Raw genomic sequence first — 14,306 nt, forward strand, 5'->3', positions numbered from 1 at the left:
GTCTCCCTCATAAAAACGATGAAATAAGCTTTTGTTAAGTGCTTACTCTGAGACATGCATTATTCAAGGTGCTTCATATATTTGGATTCATTCATTCTTACGGACAACGCTGTTGTTCGTTGTTCTCAAGTTGGTTTCAACCTTTGGCAACCCCGTGTTGTGCCATCACTGTGATCAGAGGCATATTTGACTCTGTTGTTCCAGTCACAGTGTCTGTCGTCGTCTGGAAACTCAGCTGGAACCTGTTTACCATGGATGGCCCTGCAGGTATTTAAATACCAGTGGTAAAGCTCCCAGAATCACAGCCACACGCACATGTCACAGTATGACAAACTGACAAATGGGTGACAGACAAGCAATCCTACATGTAGCTTCTATTATGAACCTTATTTTACTAGTAGTGAGGATTCTGAGACGTAGAGAATGGGAGTATGTTAAGCATCTAGAGGAAGAACTTGGCTCTCTTTGCAGCAGTGCCGATTGGGATACTCAGCCAAGCTATCCCTTCAAAGGAGGCCCGCAAATCCAAACCACAGAGCCTCTTCAAGAACTAGCACAGCACAGGACAAACAATAATCCTTTGCACACAATACAATGTGAATCTGGTTTAGAGAAAGCAACATGATCTGCAGCTCAGAGTATTTGGGGAGAAAGGGACCTGGAACTGTTGTTTCCCAGGAGTTCTGGTGTGGCGCTGTGGCTTAATGCGCTGGACTGCAAAGTTGGCTTGATCTGCAAGGTTGGTGGTTCAAGCTCACCAGCCGCTCCTTGGAAACCCTATACAGGGTCGCCATTGGGCCAGAACCAACTCAGTGGCACTTAACAACAACAACCAGCAGCTCACAAGAGATCCTCTTGCCAAAATACACCCCCTTTTATAAACCTTTTTATTGTGAATTGGGTGAAGGTTTACAGAGCAGATCATCAGTTTATCTGCCTACAACCCACCTCATTGATTGTTATCCTCTTCATGCAACATCACTTAATTCACTTCCTCCATGTTTCTTGTTTCTCTTCCATCTTCTTTCCTAACTTCTGAACATTGCTCTTGGGTAACGGCTGCCCTGTTGATCTCAAATGATTGATTGGTCTCAGGAGTGCAGACCTCATCTGTGCTATTGTTCCCCGTGTAGAATTGTCTATTGTTTGAAAATTGAGCCACCAGGGTGAGTTCATTTCCAGGTCTGAAGGGTGACTAAGGGCCATACTCTTGGAGTCCCACCAGCCTCTAGCTGACCAATAAGCCTGGCCTTGCTACCTATCCTCTTGGTGGCAGGCTGGTTACAAAGAGCCCAAGCACTGCAGGAGGCAAGTCTTGGCTCCTCCCCTGAGACCAAAGTGGATTACCCAATAAGCAAGGTAAGCACAGACTTACAGATATGATGAAAATTATTTGAAACTCTTCACTTCAGATCAGTAAGTAAGCACAAGCAAGCCCATGCTTACCTTGCTTGCTGAGTACTCTGGTCCTGTCGGAGGCTGTAAATTAGAAAAGAGGCTTTGAGTCATAGGAAGGAAGGTGCTGTGGTCTTGGGGGAGAGATAAATGCCAGTCATACCTAGAAACAGAATCTTTGATGTAGTGAAGAAATGTGGACTTGTTCACTACAGATTGGTAAGTAAGCATAAGTAAGACAGTATTTACCGTGCTCAGTGGGTAATCCAATACTGACTGGGACCTTAGTTTACTCCCATTCTAGAAGCTACATGTCGGGATGGACAGTATGCAAAGGACTATTGTTTTTCTTATGCTCTCCACATTCTGCTTAGCGCCTTAAGAGACTTCATGGTTTAGATTTGCTGGCCTCCTTTGAGGAGATAGAAAAACCCTGGTGACGCAGTAGTTAAAGCACTTGGCTATTAACCAAAAGGTCAGTTGTTCTAACTCACCAACCACTTCACTGGCAGTTTACTGAAGTAAAGATTTTACAGCCTTGTAACTGGGGCAGTTCTCCTTTGTCCAAAAGAGTCTCTGAGTTGGAGTCAACTTGACAGCAATGGGTTTTTGGGGTTTCTGAGCAGATGACCTGGCAGAGCACTCCTGTTTCCTTTCTATTTGTCTCCTACCAGGTAACTATGGGCTGGAACCATTCATCTTAAGGGCACTTAACAACAACAACAACAACAACACAAGCAACAACAGCTACTGCTCAACTTGTCCCAAGTTTTTGGAAAGGACCTGAGAAAGACACAGGAAGAGTTCATGCCAAAATCTCTTGCCAAAATCCTAATGCAACCTGTCCACTGGGGAATGCAGGCTCCTCCTAGAACAGCAACAAAAGCATCAGCTGTTTCCTGCCCAACCTAAGTACCTCAGCATGATTCATCACTTTCCCTGGCCCGGCTAGGCTAAGGCGAGGCTCCTCCAACCCTCTCAGAATGCATCTGCCCAAAAGGCCATCTTGTTAAACAGCCAGAGTCCACCATTTCCTTTCAATCTCATGAACTAAAAACAATACACTTAAAGTCTACTAACAGACCTGAAACCAACTGTTGGCATTTGGCAGGCATCACACTCTCCACGTGCTGTAAGCCCAGTGTGAGGAGAATGGAGTTACCCAGAGACCCGGCCTGTCAGATGACAGAAGAGGCATGTGAGGGAAACCAGCTGTGGTCAGCACCAGCTTTGCTTATTTATGCTGAAGGTATGAGATATTTGTGACACATTGTTCAAAACCACTACAACACCTCACTGGGGACAACTTTTATTTCCTTTCCTTGACTCTCTTTTGCTTATTTTAAATACCAGTCCAGTTGCCTTTAGAGTCCTGTTGTGGCATTATAGGATAAGCTCTGGATAGCTAACCAAAAGGTTGGTGGTTCAAACCCACTAGTCATTCCTCAGAAGCCCTATACAGGATTGCTGAGTTGGAACTGACTCGAAGGTACTTCACAGTAACAACAGTTGCTACAGAGTCCACACTGACTCATGGTGACCCCATGTGTGCCACAGTAGAGCTGTCCTCCGTAACTTTTTCAGTGACTGAATTTTTAGAAGTGATCCCCAAGACTTTCTTCTGAGTTGCCTCTCAGTGGACTGGAACCATCGATTTTTTGATTGGTAATAAGTGCATTAACCATTTTTTACCACTCAGGGATTCCTTTGTCCTTGGGTAATCCAGTACTGATGGAGACCTTAGTTTACTCCCATTCTAGAAGCTACATGTAGGGTTGTTTCACGTTGGACAGTATGCAAAGGACTATTGTTTTTCTTATGCTCTCCATGTTCTGCTTAGCTCTTTAAGAGACTTCGTGGTTTAGATGTGCTGGCCGCCTTTGAGGAGATAGAGGAGTATGTGGTGATTAACCCTGGTGATGCAGTGGTTAAAGCATTTGGCTATTAGCCAAAAGGTCAGCGGTTCTAACTCACCCACCACTCCATTGGCAGTCTACTGAAGTAAAGATTTCACATCCTTGGGACAGTTCTCCTTTGTCCTATAGGGTCTCTATGCATTAGAGTCGACTTGTTTTCATTGTTGTTGTTAGTTATGCACAATAGCATTGAACAAATTTCTAGAAGACAGAGATTGTGCTTCTGTATTCCCAATGGGTGTCCAGCAGAGGGCTCTGCGTGCAGTAGGTGCTTAATGGATGTTTTTTTAAGCAAAGAAAAACAAATGCATGGGGGTTCCAATTATTACTGGTACTACTCAGTAGCTAAAAAGAGCAACATGATACTTCACAACTCTTGATAAAGTCTGTAATGTTGTAAACTTGAAGTACTTTCAATAATAAATTCTTACACTAGTCTTATCTAATAACTAGAAAAGCTGGAGCAAAGTTATGATTTGTCTACCACTGATTCTGGCAGAATGGAATGCAGTCTCCCTTGTTTTCACCTTGAAACTGTACCATCTAGGAAGAACAAAGATGTAAAAGGAAAAGGAATATCTTAATGTGACACTTGGACCAAATAATTGGTGCCCACCAGCACATGACCTCATCTGAGAATGACCTGCAGTTGTTTTGTGGCTGCAGAAGTTTTCAGAAAGCAGAAGCAAAGTCAACAACCAGGACCTCTGGACTCAAATTGGACCGCTTGTATTTGTCATGAGGAACTTGCAAAGGAAGGATTGGGAAGTGGGAGTGGAGTCAATAAACCAAGAACAGCAGCTACGTTTGGATGTCACACACCAGGGCTGGGCTCCATTGTGCTTGTCTGTCTGGATGAAGCTGCAGAGCACCCATGAGTGATTTTGACAAGAGCGCTTATGTTAAATATTTGCCAATAGCGTCACCTTCGTGGAAACTGAGAGGAGATCATTTAGGGAGGAGATAATTACATCATGCTCATGGTTTTTGCTTTCCTTCCAGCTCTGAGCTGTGCTGCACCCTTTATTGTTAGCCAGCATTCTGCAAACACCCACGTCTAGCATATTCCTCCCAGCCAGCACAATGGAATAAATGGACTCTTTTATGTCCAGCTAGGACTCTGATCCTTAAACTGCTTCATTAAAGAACCAATGGTTCTGAAAGTTACTGTGCTTAGTGGGTCATTACATAAACCGACTTTCTGAAAACCCTCTGAAGAAAGTAATTGGCATCATCCTCTTGAGCCATGGTGCCTTTAACACAGTTCAGAGGAACTATGAAGGAGCTCTGAGACAGGGACAACGGGGTCTTTCCATCACAGAGAGGGCAGGTCTTTTCATGAAGGCCAACAGATGGCTTGCCATTTTAATTTTATTTATTAAAAGCCGTCAGAATTTAAGTTATGATGATAATGATAACAGTAGTGATCATACATAACTGGTTGTTGTGAGTTGGTTCTGATATGTGTCAAAGTACAACTGTGCTCCACAGGGTTTTCAATTACTAATTTTTTAGAAGCATTTGCCAGATCTTTCTTCTGAGGAGCTCTGGGTGGACTTCAACCTGCAACCTTTCATTTAGTAGTCAGAAGTGATCATTGTTTGTACCACTCGGGACTCCTACCATCATTCAGTCCATTACTTTTTCACACTCCTGAAGTGTTCCTTTCCTTCCTGTAACCCCAGGAAATATCAGTCCCCTCTTCTGTGGCCTTCTTGAGAGCTTGCATCTAGAAAAGATGAAGGGGATGGGACACTGGACATAAACTGGAAGTCCTGAGTTTGAATTTTGGATCTATCACCTACTAGATGTGTAACCAAAATACTTTATTCTCTGAGCCTTAGCTTCCTGGCATGTCAATAAATATCCACACCCCAGTTATATTTAAATGCTAGTCCATTTTCAAGGTTGATGACAACATTGAGCGTGCACGTGAGATAATTCTATTGAATAGACAAATGACAGTGGATTATGTGGCAAATCATTTGCAAATCAGCCATGGATCTGCCTATTAAATAATCCATAACAGACTTGGGTTTCAAAAAGTTTGTGTGAGATGGGTTCAGAAACAGCTCATGGAAAAGCATAAACAGAAGTGTTTGGACATCTGTAAACAAAATTTGGACTGATACTCAAAGGAAGGTAAACATTTCTTTTAAGAAAAATCATTACTGGTGACAAGACATGGATGCATCTTTACGAGCCTGAGAGTAAACGGCAGCATATGGATTGAAAACATCCTCAGTCGCCAACCAAGAGAAAGTTCAAAAGTCAACCATCAGCTGGAAAACTGATGCTTACAGTTTTCTGGGATTCTCAAGGGCCAATATTGGAACACTATCAGGAAAAATGTTCCACAACCAACAGTGCTTGTTACAGGGAGATGATGCTCATTCAAGAACTACAGCATAAACTACAGATTAAATGCATAGGACTGCTATCCAAGGACATTGTGACTTTGCAGGACAATGCACGTTCACACACCTCTGCCCGTATTTCATTTTTATGTGTTAAAGTGTCCTTTCTATAGTCCTGTTCTTGCTCCAACAGACTTTCAACTGTTTGGTCTCCTGAAAGCAGTGCTTCAAGAACGAAGAAGTGAATATAGCAGTGCATTTGTGACTCACAGCTCAGCCTAAAACATTTTTAAATAAGGGAATATGAAAGCTTGCTGACAGATGGACAAAATGTATTGAAAAGCAAGGAGATTATATGAAAAAATGATATACTTGTCTTTTCTAAAAGTTGATTAAAATAAATTCTACAGCCAATGTGTGGATAACTTTTTACTTATCCGTGTATATATGATTATTGTTGTTGTTAAGTGCCATCGAGTCTGTTCCAACTCATAGCAATCCTTAATGGGTTTCTTAGGAGCAGCTGGTGGGTTTGAACTGCCAACCTTGCAGTTAGAAGTCTAGTACTTATGCTACATCACCATGCCAGGAGTCTATATATGAATATCTGTCTAGTCAATCTATCTATCTGTCTGTCTGTCATCTATCTATCTGTATCTTGCTGTTGTTAAGTGCCATCGAGTTGGTTTTGACTTACAGCAATTTTTGAGGAGTGGTTGGTGGATTTGAACTGCCGACCTTGTAGTTCAAGCTGACACTGAAATCAAGTGCTTATCTTACAGCACCATACCAGGACTATATAAAAATATATGTAATTTATCTCTGAGGATCATTGTGAAGACTATATGGGATAGCAGACAAAAAGTTGGGCTTTATTAAATACTTGGAGAGAGTTAATCATGCTTTATCATAATGAATCTGTCACATGCCTCAACCAGAATCTTCTTTCTGGTGAAGGAAACTTCTTATTTATCTTTGTGTCCTTGGCACATGCTTAATTCATAAGTGCTGAATAAATGTTATTGAAGAAATGAATAAACTATGTAACTCATGACCTCTCTAGGACAACTAGGCTGGTCAGTCAGTGTACATATGACAGAAAAACTGGCTGGAAATCCAAAGATTTTAAGATTTTATCTTTTACTTATTTTAGGGGGTAATAGTGGGTGGGTAGAAGTTAGGAGTTAAGGTTGGTGTTAGGACTACCTAACTAGGTCTAGGTAGGCCTAAGACTTCAGTGAATGTTAGGGTTATGATTAGAACTAGGGTTAGTGTTAGGAGAAGGGGTTGGACTAAGACTAGAATTACAGCTTGGACTAGTTTTAAGATAACTGTTATGTTTATTTTTATTTACTTATTTATGTTTCTTGAATTCTAGTGATTTCCTCTTTATTTGGAAGTTCTGTAATTACATTTTCCCCTCTTTTTTTTACTTTGTGTACTTTTTTGTTGCTGTTCTTACAAACTCATATCTCTGGGTCTCTATTTTCAAGGCGCTCTGGTAGCATAGTGCTTACGAATCGGGCTGCGAACCGTAAGGTCAGCAGTTTGAAACTACCAGCTGTTCCGCGGGAGAAAGATGAGGCTTTCTGCTCCTGTAAAGATTTACAGCCCCAGAAACCCTATGCAGGATCGCTGTGAGTCGGAATCAACTCCACGGCACACAGTCACCATGCTGTAGAGTAAGTACTGGCCTGCTCACCACAAGGTTGGTGGTTCAAACCCACTAGAAATCCTTGGAAATTTTATATAGAGTTGCTATGAGTTGGAATCACGTCTACAGCACTTAACAACAACAATTGTTGTTGTTGTTAAGTGCCGTCGAGTCGGTTCCGACCCATAGCGACCCTGTACAGGGTTTCCAAGGGTGTAAATCTTTACGGGAGTAGAAAGCCTCATCTTTCTCCGGCGGAGCGGCTGGTAGTTTCGAACTGCTGACCTTAAGGTTCGCAGCCCCTTCGTAACCACTACGCTACCAGAGGTTTGTTTTATTTTGGATATTTTGTATGCCAGTCTCGTGTTGTTGTCTATTGTTGTGGATTCGCTGTCTAAAGAGCTCCCACTAGTATTTTCTGTAACGTTGATCTGGTTTTTACCAATTCTTTTAATTTCCATTTATTGGGAACAATCCTAATTTCACCATCATATTTGAGGGACAATTTTTCAGGGTATATGATTCATAGTTGGCTTTTTTTTCCCATTCAGCATGTTATATATTTATGTCATTCCATTGTCTTTTTACCTGCATGATTTCTGTTGAGAAATCAGAATTTAGTCTTACTAGTTCTTTATAAGTAACTTTTCGATTTTCCCAGGCTGCTCTCAGGATTATTTACTTGGCTTTGGATTTGGAAAGTTCTATTGTAAAAACTCTTGGTGATTTTCTTTTGGGGTCTATTCTCTTTGGAGTTTGTTCACCTTTGAATGCATATCTTCTTGGTCTTTCATGATGTTAGGGAAGTCTTCTTCCAACGAGTCTTTGACAATTTCCTGGTTTTTTTTGTTTTTTTTTTTACTTATCATGTTCTGGAATTCTGATCACATTTAAGTTGTTCTTGATGGTGTCTCACCTAATTCTTAGGCTTTCTTTGGGGTTTCTTGTTCTTTTTTCTGACTGTTCCATTTGCAGATGAATATTGAGAGATTTGGCCTTTCAGTGGTTCAGGTCTAGTTCTTTGCTCTTTCAACATAGTATGTATTTCTGAAATGGTATTATTAATCTTCTGGATTTCTGTTTTTGTATGGTTTCTAATTTTTCATTTATTTGTTTTTGTAGTGTTTATTCTTGTAGTGTTTTCTTGAATTCTTCTAACGTTTTGTTTTCCTTGAATTCATCTGTAGTTTTCTCAGTCATTCTTTCAATTCACTGACGGTACCTAAATATCTTTCTTTTTTGTTTTTGATTCCTTATCAGGTAATTCTGATACCATGACTGGTATCATGTTTTCTGTTTCTGTATTTTGGTCACTTGTTTGAAGCACTCTGTCTTGTTTCTTCATGTAAGCTGAAATGGTCTCTGAGACATTGTGGCATTGGTTTATCTATATTTAATTGATGATTGTTTTATGGTGTGTTTCCAGGAAATCACCACCTGTCTCCTGGTGGATGTGATAGAGACTGGAAGTGTATATGCAGTTCTCTATTCGCTGTTTGTGTAGCATAGTTCAGGGTGGGTTTGTCTCATGTTGGTTACTAATTATTATTGATCAAGTACTACAGGAGTGGGTAGTGGTAGAGCCACAGGGGGTACAAATGTAGCTGGGGCAAAAGGACACAATTGCTGTATCCCCAAAACAAACATCACAATAAAATGTGGGGGTGCTATGCCTGATGCCTGATCCCAGGCAGAACAAAGGCTGTGCAGGAAGGAGTGCCACTGACCCCTGGAGTTTGGGTGAAAATAGGGATTGAACATATCTCTGACTACTAGGAGGGTTCAGGAAGCAAGGAAGAACCACATTTCCCTCGTCACCAATGTCTAGTGTGCATCCTGTGCCTCCAGGCTAATGTATTAACAGTAGTTCTGACAAGTTCCAAAAGATGGCTGCATCTCACCAGGCCAACGAACAACCCACCAACTTGTCTCCTCTTTCTCTGCTTCTGCTCAATTTCCTTTCCCAGTTGGCACTCAATCTACCTACTGTCCTATCTTCTGAAGCTCAGGGTTTCAGGATCACTCAATATCTCTTTTACCTGGTCTCCCATGTCCTTATTGCAGTGGGTCTGCTTACCACATCTGCTTACTCTGCCATCTTGCTCCAGAAGTCTCAGAACCATAGACTTTAAATGACTTGTCTTTGTTCACTTGGTTTGGGGGGCACAGTGGCAGATCTAGGATCAAAAGTTAGTTTGGGTCTTCTCTGATCATCTTCCACAAGATCAGAAGTGGACAAATGCAGTTGTAGCCCCTGGCATTGTGGGAAGTTACTCCTCTACTTTGAGAGGTTATTCAACCCTAGTTGGGATGAGTTGCTAATTTCCTAAGAATGTTGTGGTAGGAAGAATTTGGAACTCATGGCCTTTGCCCTTTGGTGTCATGCCTGTGAATATATTATATTCCATAACAAAAGGAACTTTATAGCTATAATAATTAAGGTTACTGATGAGTTAACCTTAAGGAGATAATTTTAGGTTATTTGGACAGGTCCAATGTAGTCATATCTGCTTTTTGCATAAGAAGAAAGCAGGAGAATCAGAAAGGAGATGAAGCAAAAGATGAAATCAGAGATTTGAAGCATGAGAACAATTTGATGCACTGTTGCTGGCTTTGAAGATAGAGATGCTGGTGGCCTCTAGAAGCTGAGAATGACCCCTTGTTGTCATCCAGAAAAGTCATAGGATGTCAGTCCTACTAAAACATGCTGTGTTAGTTGTTAGCTGCCATTGAGCTTACCCTAACTCATGGTGAACTCATGCATGAAAGAACAAAATGTTGCCCATCCCTATGATCAGTTGCAAATCGATTTGTTCTGACCAACAGAAATGGCACTGACTGATTTTCAGAAGTATATCATCAGACCTTTCTTCCTGGCATGTTTTAGTCTAGAAGGTCCACTGAATCCTGGTCAGTAACATAGCAGCATGCAAGCCTCCACTGACAGATGAATGGTGGCTGTGCAAGAAGTATATTAGCCAGGAATTGAACCTGGGTCTCTCTCATGGAAGGCAAGAATTCTACCACTGTACCATCATGACCTCCACTCACAACTACATGAAAAGGAACTAAATTCTGCCAATAATTTTAAAGGACCTTAAAAGTGAATTCTCCTTCAGAATCTGGATAAACACCCTGTCTGGCCAACACCTTGATTTCAGCATGGTGAGATCCTAAGCAGAGAACGTGATCAAGACCACTTGAACTTCTGAACTACGGAAACCGCAAGGAAACAAATGAGTGTTGTTTTAAGCCACAAAACACGTAGTGATTTGCTATGGAAACATTGGAAAATTAATACAGGGGTTCAAAAACATAGCAAGAACATCCATCCTTCCCACTCTTCCTCACCAACCCATCACCACTCCCTTAATCACTTAGCCCTTTTGGTAGTATGTGAACAATACTGTTGCTAGGTCAAGTCTAGACAAACCAGAGTACAGCTGAAAGGGCTTGGGACTGTTTCTCAAATGGCAAGATACTCAGAGATAGCATCTTTATCCATTCTGTCTCCAGCCATGAGATACCCAGTGGGAAGCTTTATAGGTCAGGGCACTAGGATTGCTAGGGAAAATACAGTATCTCCAGTTAAATTTGAATTTCAGATGAGACATGAGAACTTATGCATGGGAAACACTTAAAAAAAAAAAAAGTTGTTTTTAATTTATCTTGCTGAATTAGAGTTTAGCTACTTCACCAGCACTAGGATAGCTATTATAAAAACAAACAAATCAGAAAATATGTGTTGAGGATGTAGAGAAACTGGGACACTAGTACATTGCTGGTGACAATGTATAATAGTGCAGGTGCTGTGGAAAACAGTTTGACAATTTCTTAAAAAGTTAAACATAGAATTACCATATGACCTAACAATTCCTCTCCTGGGTATATACCCCGAAGACTCAAAAATAAGGATTCAGACAAATTATACACCAATATTTGTTGTAGCAATATTCGCAATAACTAAAAGGTACAAGCAACCAACTGGCCCACCAATGATGAATGGATGCACAAAATGTGTTGTATATAAACGTTGGAGTATATTTCAGTTATGAAGAGAAATGAAATTCCAATGCACTCTACTACATGGATGACTATTGAAATATCTTCAGCAAAATAAGCCAGACACAAATGGTAAAACGTTTTATTTTTCAAACTATCTAGAATAGCTAAGGGAGAATGGTGGCTCTGTAGGATAAACACTGGATTATGAAGCACAAGTTGGTGGTGTGAGCCCACCAGTTGCTCCAAGTGAGAAAGTGAGGCTTTTTGCTTCTGCAAAGACTTTGTTGTTGTTGTTAAGTGCCATCGAGTCGGGTCCGACCCATAGCGACCCTGTACAGGGTTTCCGAGGGTATAAATCTTTACGGGAGTAGAAAGCCTCATCTTTCTCCCGCGGAGCCGCTGGTAGTTTCGAACCGCTGACCTTAAGGTTCGCAGCCCGATTCGTAACCACTACGCTACCAGAGCTCCTTTCTGCAAAGACTTACAGCCTTGGAAACCCTGCTTAGGGTGGATATGAGTCAGAACCTACTCGAAGGTACTTAATAAAGACGATAACAACAGAATAGGTAAATCCATTGAGATAAGATTAGTGAATACCAGGTCCTGGGAGGAATTGGTAGTTAAAAATATTTACTGATTCTTGTTATGAATATACTATTTAAAATTTAAAATTCATAAAAATATAGCTAAGCATCCTGTATTTTTATTGGCTAAAGCTGTCAACCTGCAAGGAGCAGACTTTAAAAATCAGTTTTCCAGAGTTAGTAAAACTCACCAGAAAGGTAGTAAGTCCCGATCCAAATGTGATCTGGCCTCCACTTTCTGGGACCAGTGCCTTTTTGTTGATGCCACAACCAGATCTTGTATCAGGAAAGAATATTACATTTGATACACACACTTGAGTGGGCATTTTTTATCAGTCAGCAACGTCTGAATTTTAGGCCTATAATTTGTTGTTGTTGTTAGCTGCCATCGAGTCAGGCCCTAATTCATGGCAAACCTATGTGTTACAGAAAACTGCTATCCAGGGTTTTCTGACTATAATCTTTGTGGAGGAGTTTACCAGGGTTTTTTTCTGTGATACTACTGGATGGATTTGAACCACCAACCTTTCGGTTAGCATCTGACTGCATACATTTTGTGCTGTCAAAGTAAGGGTAGGTATCACTGAGCAGGTCTGAGTTCCTCCCAAGGTAGTAGAGGATTGGAAGAAAATGTGGAGACATTTCTCTTCAGACCCTAGCTTTGCTGCTCCCTGCTTTGTGAATTGGAGTAAATGATCATTGCTGAGCATGTTCTTTTCACTTTTTTACCTTCATGGTTATTATGAGGATTGAATGAGTCTATTCATGTAAAGTATCTAGTATATAGTGGTGATGACCATGGAGTCATGTTCTAACTGATAGCGACCCTGTATAGAGCTTCTGAGGCTGTAATGTTTATGGGAGCAGCAAGCTTCATCTTTCTGCCACCTAGTATATAGCTGTTGTTAAGTGTAATCGAGTTTGGTTCTGACCCTCTATAGGGTTTCTGAGAAGTGACTGGTGAGCTTGAACCGCTGACATTGCGGTTCAAACTGACTTTGCAGTCCAGTACATTAACCCACAGTGCCACACCAAGACTCCTTGTATATAGTATATAGTTGTTGTTGTCAGGTGCCATCGAGTTGGAACCGAGTCATAGTGACCCCATGAACAGCAGAATGAAACAATGTCCAATCCTGGGCCAACCTCACTACCGCTGCCACACTTGAGTCCATCAATGATGCCATCTGGCCAATCCATCTCGTTGGGGGTCTTTCTCTCTTTCTCTGACCCTCCACCTTACCCAGCATGACATCCTTCTCCAGCGACTGTTCCCTCCAGACAGTATGTCTAAAGTAGGAAAGACGAAGCTTAGCCATCTTGGCCTCCAAGGAGCACTCTGGCTGCACTTCTTCCAAAATATATCTATTTGTTCTTCTTGCAGTCCATGGCACTTTTAGTATTCTCCTCCAACACCACAACTCAAAGGCATCAATTCTTCTACGATCTTCCTAGTATATAGTAGATGTTTGGTATTACTTACTTTTCCCTTCCTGAACTTAGACCTAATACCCACATACTTGTTCTGTGTTCTGGCAAAGGTGACCCTGTCCATGTAAGGCCAACTATAGGAACTCATCCAAGATGCTAGATGTAGAGTTAAAGGAGGAAAATCTATGCAGAATTGTATAAAGGGACAACTGTGCCCTAATAATATATCCATACAAATTATTTATTGGACATTTCCTGTTGTAGAAAACACCTACAAAGAACATGTTGCATGCCAAGGATGATTCTAAATACTTTACACATATTTACTCATTTAACTTTCACAGACAGCCATATAACAAGACACTATTATTATCATTCCTATCCTCAATTTACGTAAGGAAGTGGAGTCATTGAAAAGCTAAATAACTTACCCACTTTGCACAGGTAGTAAATAACAGTTGTTGTTCTTGTTGTTAAGTGCCGTGGAGTCATGTTTATTTTTAATTTCATGAAGTGCTTCTCAAAGGCATCTATTAAAAAAATAATAATTATGGTAAAATGTATATAACAAAGTACTCGCCAGTTTAATTATTTTAAGTGTATACTTCAGTTACATTAATTACATTCACTATGTTGTGCAACCATCAGCATTAGCTGTTTCTAAATTTTCCATCACCCTTAGCAAAACCTCAGTGTCCCCTAAGCAATGGCTCCCCTTCCTCCCACCCCTCCATCCCTGGTACCAACTAATAAATTGGCCTCTGAACATTTCGTATAAATAGAATCATACATCTATCTTTTTATCTGCTTTACTTTCCTTAGCATAATATTTTCAAAGTTCATCCATGTTATAGCATGTATCAGGAATTCATTTCTCTTTATGTCTGAGTAATATCTAGAAACATAGTAGTTACAAATTGGGCTGCTAACCTCAGAGTAAGCAGTTTGAAACTACCAGCTGTTC

The 14,306-nt window shown here is 40.9% G+C and overlaps 1 pseudogene; it reads left to right on the top strand.

Moving 5' to 3' along the window:
- The window catches only part of LOC102821507, a 44,294-nt pseudogene that overhangs the window by 8,500 nt on the left and 21,488 nt on the right, over window positions 1–14,306 (top strand).

The sequence above is a fragment of the Chrysochloris asiatica genome, unplaced genomic scaffold, assembly GCF_000296735.1.
Source record: "Chrysochloris asiatica unplaced genomic scaffold, ChrAsi1.0 scaffold00258, whole genome shotgun sequence".
NCBI lineage: Eukaryota > Metazoa > Chordata > Mammalia > Afrosoricida > Chrysochloridae > Chrysochloris > Chrysochloris asiatica.